Consider the following 14,441-nt stretch of genomic DNA (forward strand, 5'->3'; position numbering starts at 1 on the left):
TTGCCTATTTCAGTGTTTCGCAGAAAAGGAATATCAAATGGAACGAAACCTTCACAAGGATCTTTCTTGTAACAAACGCAATCCAGGAGACTTGGAGTGGAAGTCAGAGACGCAACAAGGCGGCCACGAGGTAGGAGGGCGCGCGTAGGGGGGTAGGCGCGCCCCCCACCCTCGTGGGCCCCTCGTTGCTCCATCGACGTACTTCTTTCACCTATATATACTCTTATACCCTAAAAACATCCAGGAGAGCCACGAAACCACTTTTTCACCGCCGCAACCTTCTGTACCCATGAGATCCCATCTTGGGGCCTTTTTTGACGCTCCGCCGGAGGGGGAATCGATCACTGGGGGCTTCTACATCAACACCATGGCCTCTCCGATGATGTGTGAGTAGTTTACCACAGACCTTCGGGTCCATAGTTATTAGCTAGATGGCTTCTTCTCTCTCTTTGGTTCTCAATACCAAGTTCTCCTCGATGTTCTTGGAGATCTATTCGATGTAATACTCTTTTGCGGTGTGTTTGCCGAGATCGGATGAATTGTGGATTTATGATCAAGTTTATCTATGAATAATATTTGGTTCTTCTCTGAATTCTTATATGCATGATTTGTTATCTTTGCAAGTCTCTTCGAATTATCGGTTTAGTTTGGCCTACTAGATTGATCTTTCTTGCAATGGGAGAAGTGCTTAGCTTTGGGTTCAATCTTGAAGTGTCCTTTCCCAGTGATTGTAGGGGCAGCAAGGCACGTATTGTATTGTCGCCGTCGAGGATAAAAAGATGGGGTTTATATCATATTGCTTGAGTTTATCCCTCTACATCATGTCATCTTGCCTAATGCGTTACTCTGTTCTTATGAACTTAATACTCTAGATGCATGTTGGATAGCGGTTCATGTGTGGAGTAATAGTAGTAGATGCAGAATCGTTTCGGTCTACTTGACACGGACGTGATGCCTATATTCATCATCATGCCTAGATATTCTCATAACTATGCGCTTTTTTATCAATTGCTCGGCAGGAATTTGTTCACCCACCGTAATATATGCTATAATGAGAGAAGCCACTAGTGAAACCTATGGCCCCCAGGTCTATTTTCCATCATATAGGTTTCCGATCTAAAATTCTAGTTTACTATTTATTTATTTTGCAATCTTTACTTTTCAATCTATACAAAAATACCAAAAGTATTTATCTTGCTATCTTTATGAGACCTCACTTTTGCAAGTGGCCTTGAAGGGATTGACAACCCCTTTATCACGTTGGTTGCAAGGTTCTTGATTGTTTGTGCAGGTACTAGGCGACTTGCGTGTAGTCTCCTACTGGATTGATACCTTGGTTCTCAAAAACTGAGGGAAATACTTACGCTACTTTGTTGCATCACCCTTTCCTCTTCAAGGGAAAACCAATGCATGCTCAAGAGGTACCACCCCCCCAGACCGCCTCTTTGCTCTATAAATACCCCAATATTCCCAAAACCCTAGGGGAGTCGACGAAATATTGATCCAGCCGCCGCAGAGTCCAGAACCACCAGATCCAATCTAGACACCATCTCGGATGGGGTTCACCACCACCATTGGTGCCTCTTCGATGATGCGTGAGTAGTTCTTTGTAGACCTTCGGGTCCATAGTTAGTAGCTAGATGGCTTCCTCTCTCTCATTTGATTCTCAATACAATGGTCTCTTGGAGATCCACATGATGTAACTCTTTTGCGATATGTTTGTTGGGATCCCATGAACTTTGAGTTTATGATCAGATCTATCTTTTTATATCCATGAAAGTATTTGAGTTTATTTGATCTCTTATATGCATGATTGCTTATAGCCTCGTATTTATTCTTCGATATTTGGGTTTTGTTTGGCCAACTTGATCTATTTATCTTGCAATGGAAGAGGTGCTTTGTAGTGGGTTCGATCTTACGGTACTTGATCCCAGTGACAGAAGGGGAACCGACACGTACATATCGTTGTTACTAAGGATAAAAAGATGGGGTCTATCTCTACATAGATACATCTTGTCTACATCATGTCATCGTTCTTATTGCATTACTCCAATTCTCCATGAACTTAATATACTAGATGCATGCTGGATAGCAGCCGATGTGTGGGGTAATAGTAGTAGATGCAGGCATGAGTCGGTCTACTAATCTTGGACATGATGCCTATATAATGATCATTGCCTGGATATCGTCATGAGTATTTGAAGTTCTATCAATTGGCCAATAGTAATTTCTTCACCCATCGTTTGCTATTTTTCTCGAGGGAAGCCACTAGTGAAACCTACGCCCCCCGGGTCTCTTTCTCATATATTTGCCTTTGCAATCTACTTTTCCTTTGCATTTATTTTCAGATCTATTAATCCAAAAATACAAAAATACGTTGCTGCAATTTATTTTTATTTATTTTATTTGGCGTTCGATCTATCAATCTACTACAATTTTATCTCACGTCCGTTTCCCTATCTTGAGGTGTCGTACCTGGAAGGGATTGACAACCCCTTTAACACATCGGGTTGCAAGGATTTGTTATTTGTGTGCAAGGTGTGTTTATGTTGTGTTGCTTGGTTCTCCTACTGGTTCAATATCCTTGGTTTCATATCTGAGGGAAATACCTACCGTCGCTGTGCTGCATCATCCCTTCCTCTTTGGGGAAATACCGACATAGCTTCAAGCGACATCAGTGAGCATCATGAAATTGGTGATGGAGGATGGTTGACGATGACGATGGCGATGATTTTCCCTCTCCGGAGCCCAAAACTGACTCCAGATCTGCCCTCATGAGGAAGAACAGGGCTTGGCGGCGGCTCCGTATCGTAAAGTGTGGGCCCCTTCGGTTGATTCTTTCGCCAATATTTTTTATTTATTCCAAAACTTATCTCCGTGAAGTTTCAGGTCATTCCAAGAACTTGTTTTTCTGCACAAAAATAACATCATGGCAATTCTGCTGAAAACAACGTCAGTCCGGGTTAGTTCCATTCAAATCATGCAAGTTAGAGTCCAAAACAAGGGCAAAATAGTTTGGAAAAGTAGATATGATGGAGACGTATCAGTGTAATACCCAGTGCATCAGGTCCAATGAAAATCTTTTGTGACAACACTGGAGCAATAGCCTTGGCGAAGGAATCCAGGTTTCACAAGAGAACCAAACACATCAAGAGACGCTTCAACTCAATTCGTGAAAAAGGTCAAGGATGGAGACATAGAAATTTGCAAAGTACATACGGATCTGAATGTGGCAGACCCGTTGACTAAGCCTCTTTTGCGAGCAAAACACGACCAGCACCAAGACTTGATGTAGGGCGGAACCCTAAGGTGATGATCTTTCATGTTTGGAGTGGATCCTACAGGGAATCACGAAGAACACACGGAAGCACAAAGGGGAAACACGGGGAAAACGAGAGGGAATCACTAAACCGACAAGGAATCAATCACACAAGTGCTAGATCACCGAGAACAAAGAGTAACACATGATCCACAATCAACAAAGGTAAGGATACAAAGGAACCGTCCTTCTCCGTGAGGAGGTCTTGATGGTCTTCCCTAGAAAGGGGTCTTGAATCCGCTTGGGGGATCTTCTCCGAAGAGGTCGTGAGCTCCGAGGAGAAGTAACCAAGTGGATGAGCAAGGCTCTCACACAAATATGAGCTAAACCAATGCTACCCTAGAAAGGTGGGGACGAAAGAGTATATATAGTCTAGGGGCCGAAGAGGTACATGGGCTGCGGCCCAACACGAAATCAGCACTCAGGTGTCGGACGTCCGGAAGGCGTCGGACGTCCGGGGCTTCGGAATGGTCCGGACGTCCGGGGTTGTCGGACTTCCATAAATTCAGCTCTAGTCCCGGTCGCCCGGTCGTCCGGTGGCTTCGGTCTTTCGTTAATTTCCTCTCGGGTACCCAGCTGCCGGACGTCCGGAGGGCGTCGGTCGTCCGTGGCCCTGGGCGTCGTCGGACGTCCGGGAAGGGCCGGTCGTCCGTGGCCTGTAGCTCTGTCTTGTCTTCCTTCCCTCGCTGTAGCATCTCCCAGGGCTCGGACGTCCGGGGCCGGCCGGTCGTCCGGTGCCTGTAGCTTCACAAACGGCCTTTCTTCTTGATGTCCATACTTGACGTCCTTGCCACCTTGGCCATTGGGTGTAGCTGTCCCGTGGCTCTCCTCCAGGTACCTGATCACACACAGAGTGTCCATATGAGGTAGTAGCCAAGTCTCGTGAGTAGGAAGAGGGATTTCGAAAAGGAGCGAGTTCACCTTATCTTCAATAGCCTTTGCTCTAGCTCTTGTCATGGGTCCAAGTGGTGTTGAGGGAGATGTAGATACGTCCATGGGGATGAGCGAGGGATGCTCCGCATCAAGACTCCATGGGTGTTAGATTCATTACAATGTAATCTAGATTATTGGCTCTAGTTCAAGTGGGAGACTGAAGGAAATATGCCCTATAGGCAATAATAAAGTTGTTATTTTATATTTCCTTATTCATGATAAAGGTATATTATTCATGCTAGAATTGTATTGATCGGAAACTTAAATACATGTGTGAATACATAAACAAATACCGTGTCCCTAGTAAGCCTCTACTAGACTAGTTCGTTGATCAAAGATGGTTAAGGTTTCCTAACCATAGACATGTGTTGTCATTTGATAATGGGATCACATCATTAGGATAATGATGTGATGGACAAGACCCACCCGTTAGCTTAGCATAATGATCGTTCAGTTTACTGCTATCGCTTTCTTCATGTCAAATACATATTCCTTCGACTATGAGATTATGCAACTCCCGGATACCGGAGGAATACCTTGTGTGCTATGAAATGTCACAACATAACTGGGTGATCATAAAGATGCTCTACAAGCATCTCCGAAGGTGTTTTTTGAGTTGGCATAGATCAAGATTAGGATTTGTCACTCCGAGTATCAGAGAGGTATCTCTGGGCCCTCTCAGTAATACACATCATAAAGCTTGCAAGCAAACGACTAAGGAGTTAGTCATGAGGTGATGTATTACGGAACGAGTAAAGATACTTTCCAGTAACGAGATTGAACTAGGTATGAATATACCGACGATCGAATCTCGGGCAAGTAACATGCTGATGGACAAAGGGAATTACGTATGTTGTCATAGCGGTTCAACCGATAAAGATGTTCATAGAATATGTAGAAACCAATATGGGCATCAAGGTTCTGCTATTGGTTATTGACCGGAGAGGTGTCTCGGTCATGTCTACATAGTTCTCGAACCCGTAGGGTCCGCACGCTTAACGTTCATTGATGATATAGTGTTATATGAGTTATATGATTTGGTCACCGAATGTTGTTCGGAGCCCTAGATGTGATCACAGACATGACGAGGAGTCTCGGAATGGTCGAGAGGTAAAGATTGATATATACGACGATGGTATTCAGACATTGGAAGTGTTTCGGGGTGTACCGGGTGATCATCGGAGTAGCGGAGGGGGTACCAGACAGCCTCGGGAGGTTAGTGGGCCTATTGGGCCATAAGAGGGGAGCACACCATCCCACAAGGGGCTGGCGTGCCCCCATGGCAGCCGCCCTAGTGGGGAAAGGAAAGGGGGATTCGGCCTCACCCTTCCTTCCTCTTCCCCCTTTCCTTCCCCCCTCCGACAAATATGGCAGGGGGCCGCGGCCAAGGGCAGGAGCCCAAGTAGTATTCAGACCTACTTAGGGCGCCCCATGGCCTCTCCCCTCTCCCTCCCACCTATATATATGTGGAGGGGGGCGCCTAGCACACCCCAGACAATTGTCTAGCCGTGTGTGGCGCCCCCCAGCACCGTTTATACCCCCGGTCATATTTCGTAGTGTTTAGGCGAAGCCCTATGGAGTAACTTCAACATCACCGTCGCCATGCCGTCGTGCTACCAGAACTCATTCACTACCTCGCTGTCTTGTTGGATGAAGAAGGTATGGATGTCACCGATCTGAATGTGTGCTGAACGCGGAGGTGCCGTACGTTCGGTACTCGGTCGGTTGGATCGCGAAGAAAGTTCCACTACATCAACCGCGTTGCCAAACGCTTCCGCTTATGGTCTACGAGGGTGCGTAGACACACTCTCCCCTCTCGTTGATATGCATCTCCTTGATAGATCTTGTGTGTGCGTAGAATATTTTTTTTGTTTTCCATGTAACATTTCCCAACAGTCACTCCCTAGTGACTCTTCTGGTCTTCTCCCGAACCTTCATGGGTCGCTTCCGGTCCAGAAAAAATTAATCCAAAGATTTTTCTCTGTTTGAACTTAGTTTGTTATTAATTTTCTAAAAAGCAAAAAACAACAACTAGCACTGGGCACTAGGTTAATAGGTTAGTCCCAAAAATTGATATAGAATAGCATATAAATGCATATAAAACATCCAAGATTGATACTATAATAGCATGGAACAATAAAATTATAGATACGTTGGAGACGTGTCAACCACCATGAATTTTACGTAGGCCGGTCTGCCCAAGATCGCATGGTAGCCACTTTGGAAGGGGGCGATCTCAAACTGGATGGTTTCTCTACAGTAATTTAACTCGTCCACAAAGACAACCTCGAGTTCAATCCGCCCTAAGGGATGGATCAGGCAACCCCGTAACACCCCATGGAAGCCTACATTTGACCTCCGTAGTCCTGACAGGGTGTCGGTGAAGATAATGTTGATGCCGCTGCCTTCATCCATCAGGACATGTGAGAGGCGGCAACTCCCCCACGACGAGATCCAGTACCAGGGCGTGCTTTCCTGGTTGTACGACGTCTTCGGGGATATCCCCGACATCCAAGGTGATTGACTTTTGGGAAAATGTCAATTGTTCGCTGATTACTTCCCCCGTTGTGTAGATCACACGTCTGGCGATCTTCTGGTTTCGGTGTGTGTCAGCCGCCGTGAATATCATGTTCACAGAGGTCCCGCAGGAGGCCTCGTAGCACCATGGAGGGTGTACGATGCATCTCCATGCGGGGTGAGTGGGGCGACCATAGACCTCTTGGGCCTGCCCCGTTGTACACGCGTTTGACATAGCGTGAAGGTGAGATGTCTAGGAATTGCCCTGATCCATCAGCGACCAGCTCAAAGGAGTCGAACGTGACGCAATGGCCTGGTGAGAGATCGTGGACCTCTAATGATTCTCCGAGACGGGTTTGTTCTCCGGTTAACGTCGCCCGTGCCTGGCGCGCCAACTGACGGAGAAAATTCCCGTTATATCCCTCAGTAGGGTTCATGACGAGACTGGAAGTACTGGAATGGGATCTACACACACAATTTACCCAGGTTCGGGCCTCCGAATAGTAATACCCTACATCCTGCTTTGTCTTGATATTCATGGTGAGGGGATACATCTTGCGAAGAATACAATGGTGTTTGAGATGTCTATCGAGAGTTAGGTTTCAGATTGGATCGCTAATGAGGACCTAGGCCTCCCTTTATATAGACATGAGAGGCCTAGGGTTTACACAGGCGGAGATGAGATCAATTCGGTCGCCGCCCTCTTCCTTGGGGAACACGCTCATCACCTTCACCTCCCTAGGGTTCCATGATTCCCTTTGGGCCTGGTGGGCCCTGGTCAAGGCCAAGGCCGGCCTCCTTTATGTTAGCCCCCCCCCCCCGGGAGGGGGGGTCTGGGACCCTGTCAACGTTGTCGAGGTGCATGGCGATTCTGGAGGCGGCGGGCGGGCAACCAACGAGCTCGTGCTAGTCGTGGCCCCAGCAGCGGCGACGAGAATGGTCGGTGAGCCACGGGAACCTAGCATGAGGAAGGCATGTTGCATGGCCTTGGCGATGAGGGTTGTCGCTCTCTGCAATGGTGGCGGCCGACTTCTTTTTCTCCGCCTCCTTCCTCAGGGCAGCCCTCTTTGTCGATCGTCTCCTCCAAGGTGTGCACCAACTTCGGCTTCTTTGGGAGTGGCAGCTAGGAGAGGGCGGCGACATGGTTTGGTGTCGGCCATTGTAGAAGGGCGAGAGAGTTTTGGAAAAGAATGACGCCCGTGTGCCACTGATGGGCGGGCCAAGGGAGGACATGTGAGGATGCCGCACACGTCTGCTACTTATCTGCGCAGACGCATACCAAATGTTAGAATAAATCCGAGGCGCTCCATCGATCTACCGAGGACCCAGCAATCACACGAGGCACGACACCGAGATTTGTTAATGAGGTTCACCGATATGGCTACATCCCCGGGGTATGACTACGGGCGCTCCTCCCCATGACATCGCTACAATACCGCACTTCGGCCGCCCGGGCACCGGCACACGCCGCCGGCTCCCCCGCGTGCCCGTGCTATTATGTTGGCATAGGTTACATCGTGTGTCTAGCCCTGCTATATATGAGAGGCCTAGGATACAAGTGTCATACTTGGACACGACTCCGTATCCTGTCTACACACCGTACGATTCCAAGTCCAACTGTAACCTAACTTGTACAATAATATTCGACACAACTCTAACAAACTCCACCTTGGAGAATATTCTCCACCACCTTGAATTTGTCTGTGTGTCGAACCTCCATGTACATTGGACTTGAGATACGCCATGAGCACCGTTGCTACTCCCAGAATCCATGTGACTCCACCTGCAACTGTAGTCCCTTCTTGTCTTCTTCACAGTCAACACTTGAGAAAAAATAAGTTTTTCATTGTCTACTTTATGCTCCCAACTTCCGGAGTTTCCGTTCAATGCCATCACACACTGATAACTTATCTGCGTTAAAATAAACAACTCACATATTGGATGTCACATACAAGAGTTACCTGAACTCAACATCACCGCTCTTTCTTGACCGTCTGTCTGAAACTTGAAGGAATTTCACCGTCGCCCTGTGTCACCCTGAGTCAAATTCACATTTGTCTCATCCTTTTTCCTGGATAGTCTCTGACATGTCCCACAGCTATAGCACTCTGCCTCCTTCTGTACTTGTCATCCGCACTTTGCCATGTGCACTGAACACCACATAATATATGGTCATGTACTCTCTCAGCTTTTGACAATTTCAGACTTTCCACCACTTTCTCAGATTCTCCACGGTCAACTCATGTCCATCAACTAGCACCGATAGGCCCAGTCACCAACTTGAATCCGGTACTCGTCAACACTGCTTCAGCACCCCCTGCACAGTTTGTCTGACCACATGTCTGACCACCAGTGCCTTGGCCTGTCGCTGTATCCCGTGCTTACCGCACGCCTTGCTGCTATCACCGCGTCAAGCCTCTGCTGTCCTGGTCGAGTCTCCCTGAAGGAAATATGCCCTAGAGGCAATAATAAAGTTATTATTTATTTCCTTATATCATGATAAATGTTTATTATTCATGCTAGAATTGTATTAACCGGAAACATAATACATGTGTGAATATATAGACAAACAGAGTGTCACTAGTATGCCTCTACTTGACTAGCTTGTTAATCAAAGATGGTTATGTTTCCTAACCATGAACAAAGAGTTGTTATTTGATTAACAGGATCACATCATTAGTTGAATGATTTGATTGACATGACCCATTCCGTTAGCTTAGCACCCGATCGTTTAGTATGTTGCTATTGCTTTCTTCATGACTTATACATGTTCCTATGACTATGAGATTATGCAACTCCCGTTTACCAGAGGAACACTTTGTGTGCTGCCAAACGTCACAACGTAACTGGGCGATTATAAAGGTGCTCTACAGGTGTCTCCAAAGGTACTTGTTGGGTTGGCGTATTTCGAGATTAGGATTTGTCACTCCGAATGTCGGAGAGGTATCTCTGGGCCCTCTCGGTAATGCACATCACTTAAGCCTTGCAAGCATTGTAACTAATGAGTTAGTTGCGAGATGATGTATTACGGAACGAGTAAAGAGACTTGCCAGTAACGAGATTGAACTAGGTATTCGATACCGACGATCGAATCTCGGGCTAGTAACATACCGATGACAAAGGGAACAACATATGTTGTTATGCGGTCTGACCGATAAAGGTCTTCGTAGAATATGTAGGAACCAATATGGGCATCCAGGTCCCGCTATTGGTTATTGACCAGAGACGTGTCTCGGTCATGTCTACATTGTTCTCGAACCGTAGGGTCCGCACGCTTAAAGTTACGATGACAGTTTCTTTATGAGTTTATGTATTTTGATGTACCGAAGGTTGTTCGGAGTTCCAGATGTGATCACGGACATGACGAGGAGTCTCGAAATGGTCGAGACATAAAGATCGATATATTGGAAGCCTATATTTGGACATCGGAATCATTCCAGGTGAAATCGGCATTTTACCGGAGTACCGGGGGGTTACCGGAACCCCCCGGGGGGTTATTGGGCCTACATGGGCCTTGAGGGAGAAGAGAGAAGGAGGCAGGAGGTGGCCGCGCGCCCCTCCCCTTCCTAGTCCGAATAGGACAAGGGAAGGGGGGCGGCGCCCCCCCCTTTCCTTCCCCTCTTCCTCCTCTTTCCCCCCTTCTCCTTCTCCAACTAGGAAAGAAAGGGAGTCCTACTCCCGGTGGGAGTAGGACTCCCCCCTGGCGCGCCCCTCCTTGGCCGGCCGCCCCCTCCCCTTGGCTCCTTTATATACGGGGGCAGGGGCACCCTAGAATACACAAGTTGATCTTCGTGATCGTTCCTTAGCCGTGTGCGGTGCCCCCCTTCACGATATTACACCTCGGTCATATTGTAGCGGTGCTTAGGCGAAGCCCTGCGACGGTTGAACATCAAGATCGTCACCACGCCGTCGTGCTGACGGAACTCCTCCCCGAAGCTTTGCTGGATCGGAGCCCGGGGTGCGTCATCGAGCTGTACGTGTGTCAAGAACTCGGAGGTGCCGGAGTAACGGTGCTTGGATCGGTTGGACTGGGAAGACGTACGACTACTTCCTCTACGTTGCGTCAACGCTTCCGCTTCGGTCTACGAGGGTACGTAGACAACACTCTCCCCTCTCGTTGCTATGCATCACCATGATCTTGCGTGTGCGTAGGAAATTCTTTGAAATTACTACGTTCCCCAACAGTGGCATCCGAGCCTAGGTTTTATGGTTTGATGTTATATGCACGAGTAGAACACAAGTGAGTTGTGGGCGATATAAGTCATACTGCTTACCAGCATGTCATACTTTGGTTCGGCGGTATTGTTGGATGAAGCGGCCCAGACCGACATTACGCGTACACTTACGCGAGACTGGTTCTACCGCCGTGCTTTGCACACAGGTGGCTGGCGGGTGTCAGTTTCTCCAACTTTAGTTGAACCGAGTGTGGCTACGCCCGGTCCTTGTGAAGGTTAAAATAGCACCAACTTGACAAACTATCGTTGTGGTTTTGATGCGTAGGTGAGATTGGTTCTTGCTTAAGCCCGTAGCAGCCACGTAAAACTTGCAACAACAAAGTAGAGGATGTCTAACTTGTTTTTGCAGAGCATGTTGTGATGTGATATGGTCAAGACATGATGTTAAATTTTATTGTATGAGATGATCATGTTTTGTAACCGAGTTATCGGCAACTGGCATGAGCCATATGGTTGTCGCTTTATTGTATGCAATGCAATCGCCCTGTAATGCTTTACTTTATCACTAAGCGGTAGCGAGAGTCGTAGAAGCATAAGATTTGCGAGACGACAACGATGCTACGATGGAGCGGTGTCGCGCCGGTGACGATGGTGATCATGACGGTGCTTCAGAGATGGAGATCACAAGCACAAGATGATGATGGCCATATCATATCACTTATATTGATTGCATGTGATGTTTATCTTTTATGCATCTTATCTTGCTTTGATTGACGGTAGCATTTTAAGATGATCTCTCACTAAATTATCAAGAAGTGTTCTCCCTGAGTATGCACCATTGCCAAAGTTCGTCATGCCCAGACACCATGTGATGATCGGGTGTGATAAGCTCTACGTCCATCTACAACGGATGCAAGCCAGTTTTGCACACGCAGAATACTCGGGTTAAACTTGACGAGCCTAGCATATGCAGATATGGCCTCAGAACACGGAGACCGAAAGGTCGAGCGTGAATCATATAGTAGATATGATCAACATGAGATCTTCACCATTGAAAACTAATCCATTTCACGTGATGATCGGTTATGGTTTAGTTGAATTTGGATCACGTGATCACTTAGAGGATTAGAGGGATGTCTATCTAAGTGGGAGTTCTTAAGTAATATGATTAATTGAACTTAAATTTATCATGAACTTAGTACCTGATAGTATCTTTCTTGTCTATGTTGATTGTAGATAGATGGCCCGTGCTGTTGTTCCGTTGAATTTTAATGCGTTCCTTGAGAAAGCAAAGTTGAAAGATGATGGTAGCAACTACGCGGACTGGGTCCGTAACTTGAGGATTATCCTCATTGCTGCACAGAAAAGTTACGTCCTAGCAGCACCGCTGGGTGCCAGGCCTGCTGCTGATGCAACTGACGACGTTAAGAACGTCTGGCAGAGCAAAGCTGAAAGATGGAGGAGAATAGTTATGTTAGTGAGCATATACTCAAGATGTCTGGGTATTGTAATCACTTGATCCAACTGGGAGTTACTCTTCGGATGATAGCATCATTGACAGAATTCTTCAATCACTTCCACCAAGCTACAAGAGCTTCGTGATGAACTATAATATGCAAGGGACGGATAAGACAATTCCCGAGCTCTTCGCAATGCTAAAGGCTGCGGAGGTAGAAATCAAGAAGGAGCATCAAGTGTTGATGGTCAACAAGACCACTAGTTTCAAGAAAAAGGGCAAAGGGAAGAAGAAGGGGAACTTCAAGAAGAACAGCAAGCAAGTTGCTGCTCAAGAGAAGAAACCCAAGTCTGGACCTAAGCCTGAAACTGAGTGCTTCTACTGCAAGCAGACTGGTCACTGGAAGCGGAACTGCCCCAAGTATTTGGCGGATAAGAAGGATGGCAAGGTGAACAAAGGTATATGTGATATACATGTTATTGATGTGTACCTTACTAGAGCTCGCAGTAGCACCTGGGTATTTGATACTGGTTCTGTTGCTAATATTTGCAACTCGAAACAGGGACTACGGATTAAGCGAACTCTAGCAAAGTACGAGGTGACGATGCGCGTGGGAAATGGTTCCAAAGTCGATGTGATCGCGGTCGGCACGCTACCTCTACATCTACCTTTGGGATTAGTATTAGACCTAAATAATTGTTATTTGGTGCCAGCATTGAGCATGAACATTATATCTGGATCTTGTTTGATGCGAGACGGTTATTCATTTAAATTAGAGAATAATGGTTGTTCTATTTATATGAGTAATATCTTTTATGGTCATGCACCCTTGAAGAGTGGTCTATTTTTGATGAATCTCGATAGTAGTGATACACATATTCATAATGTTGAAGCAAAAAGATGCAGAGTTGATAATGATAGTGCAACTTATTTGTGGCACAGTCGTTTAGGTCATATCGGTGTAAAGCGCATGAAGAAACTCCATACTGATGGACTTTTGGAACCACTTGATTATGAATCACTTGGTACTTGCGAACCGTGCCTCATGGGCAAGATGACTAAAACGCCGTTCTCCGGTACTATGGAGAGAGCAACAGATCTGTTGGAAATCATACATACAGATGTATGTGATCCGATGAATGTTGAGGCTCGTGGCGGATATCGTTATTTTCTCACCTTCACAGATGATTTAAGCAGATATGGGTATATCTATTTAATGAAGCATAAGTCTGAAACATTTGAAAAGTTCAAAGAATTTCAGAGTGAAGTTGAAAATCATCGTAATAAGAAAATAAAGTTTCTACGATCTGATCATGGAGGAGAATATTTGAGTTACGAGTTTGGTCTACACTTGAAACAATGCGGAATAGTTTCGCAACTCACGCCACCCGGAACACCACAACATAATGGTGTGTCCGAACGTCGTAATCGTACTTTACTTGATATGGTGCGATCTATGATGTCTCTTACAGATTTACCACTATCGTTTTGGGGTTATGCTTTAGAGACGGCCACATTCACATTAAATAGGGCACCATCAAAATCCGTTGAGACGACACCTTATGAACTATGGTTTGGCAAGAAACCAAAGTTGTCGTTTCTTAAAGTTTGGTGCTGCGATGCTTATGTGAAAAAGCTTCAACCTGATAAGCTCGAACCCAAATCGGAGAAATGTGTCTTCATAGGATACCCAAAAGAGACAGCTGGGTACACCTTCTATCACAGATCCGAAGGCAAGACATTCGTTGCTAAGAATGGATCCTTTCTAGAGAAGGAGTTTCTCTCGAAAGAAGTGAGTGGGAGGAAAGTAGAACTTGATGAGGTAACTATACCTGCTCCCTTGTTGGAAAATAGTACATCACAGGAACCGGTTTCTGTGACGTCAAAACCAACTAGTGAGGAAGTTGATGATGATGATCATAGAACTTCAGATCAAGTTACTACAGAACCTCGTAGGTCAAACAGAGTAAGATCCGCACCTGAGTGGTACGGTAATCCTATTCTGGAAGTCATGCTACTAGATCATGATGAACCTACGAAC

The sequence above is a fragment of the Triticum aestivum genome, chromosome 1B, assembly GCF_018294505.1.
Source record: "Triticum aestivum cultivar Chinese Spring chromosome 1B, IWGSC CS RefSeq v2.1, whole genome shotgun sequence".
Taxonomy (NCBI): domain Eukaryota; kingdom Viridiplantae; phylum Streptophyta; class Magnoliopsida; order Poales; family Poaceae; genus Triticum; species Triticum aestivum.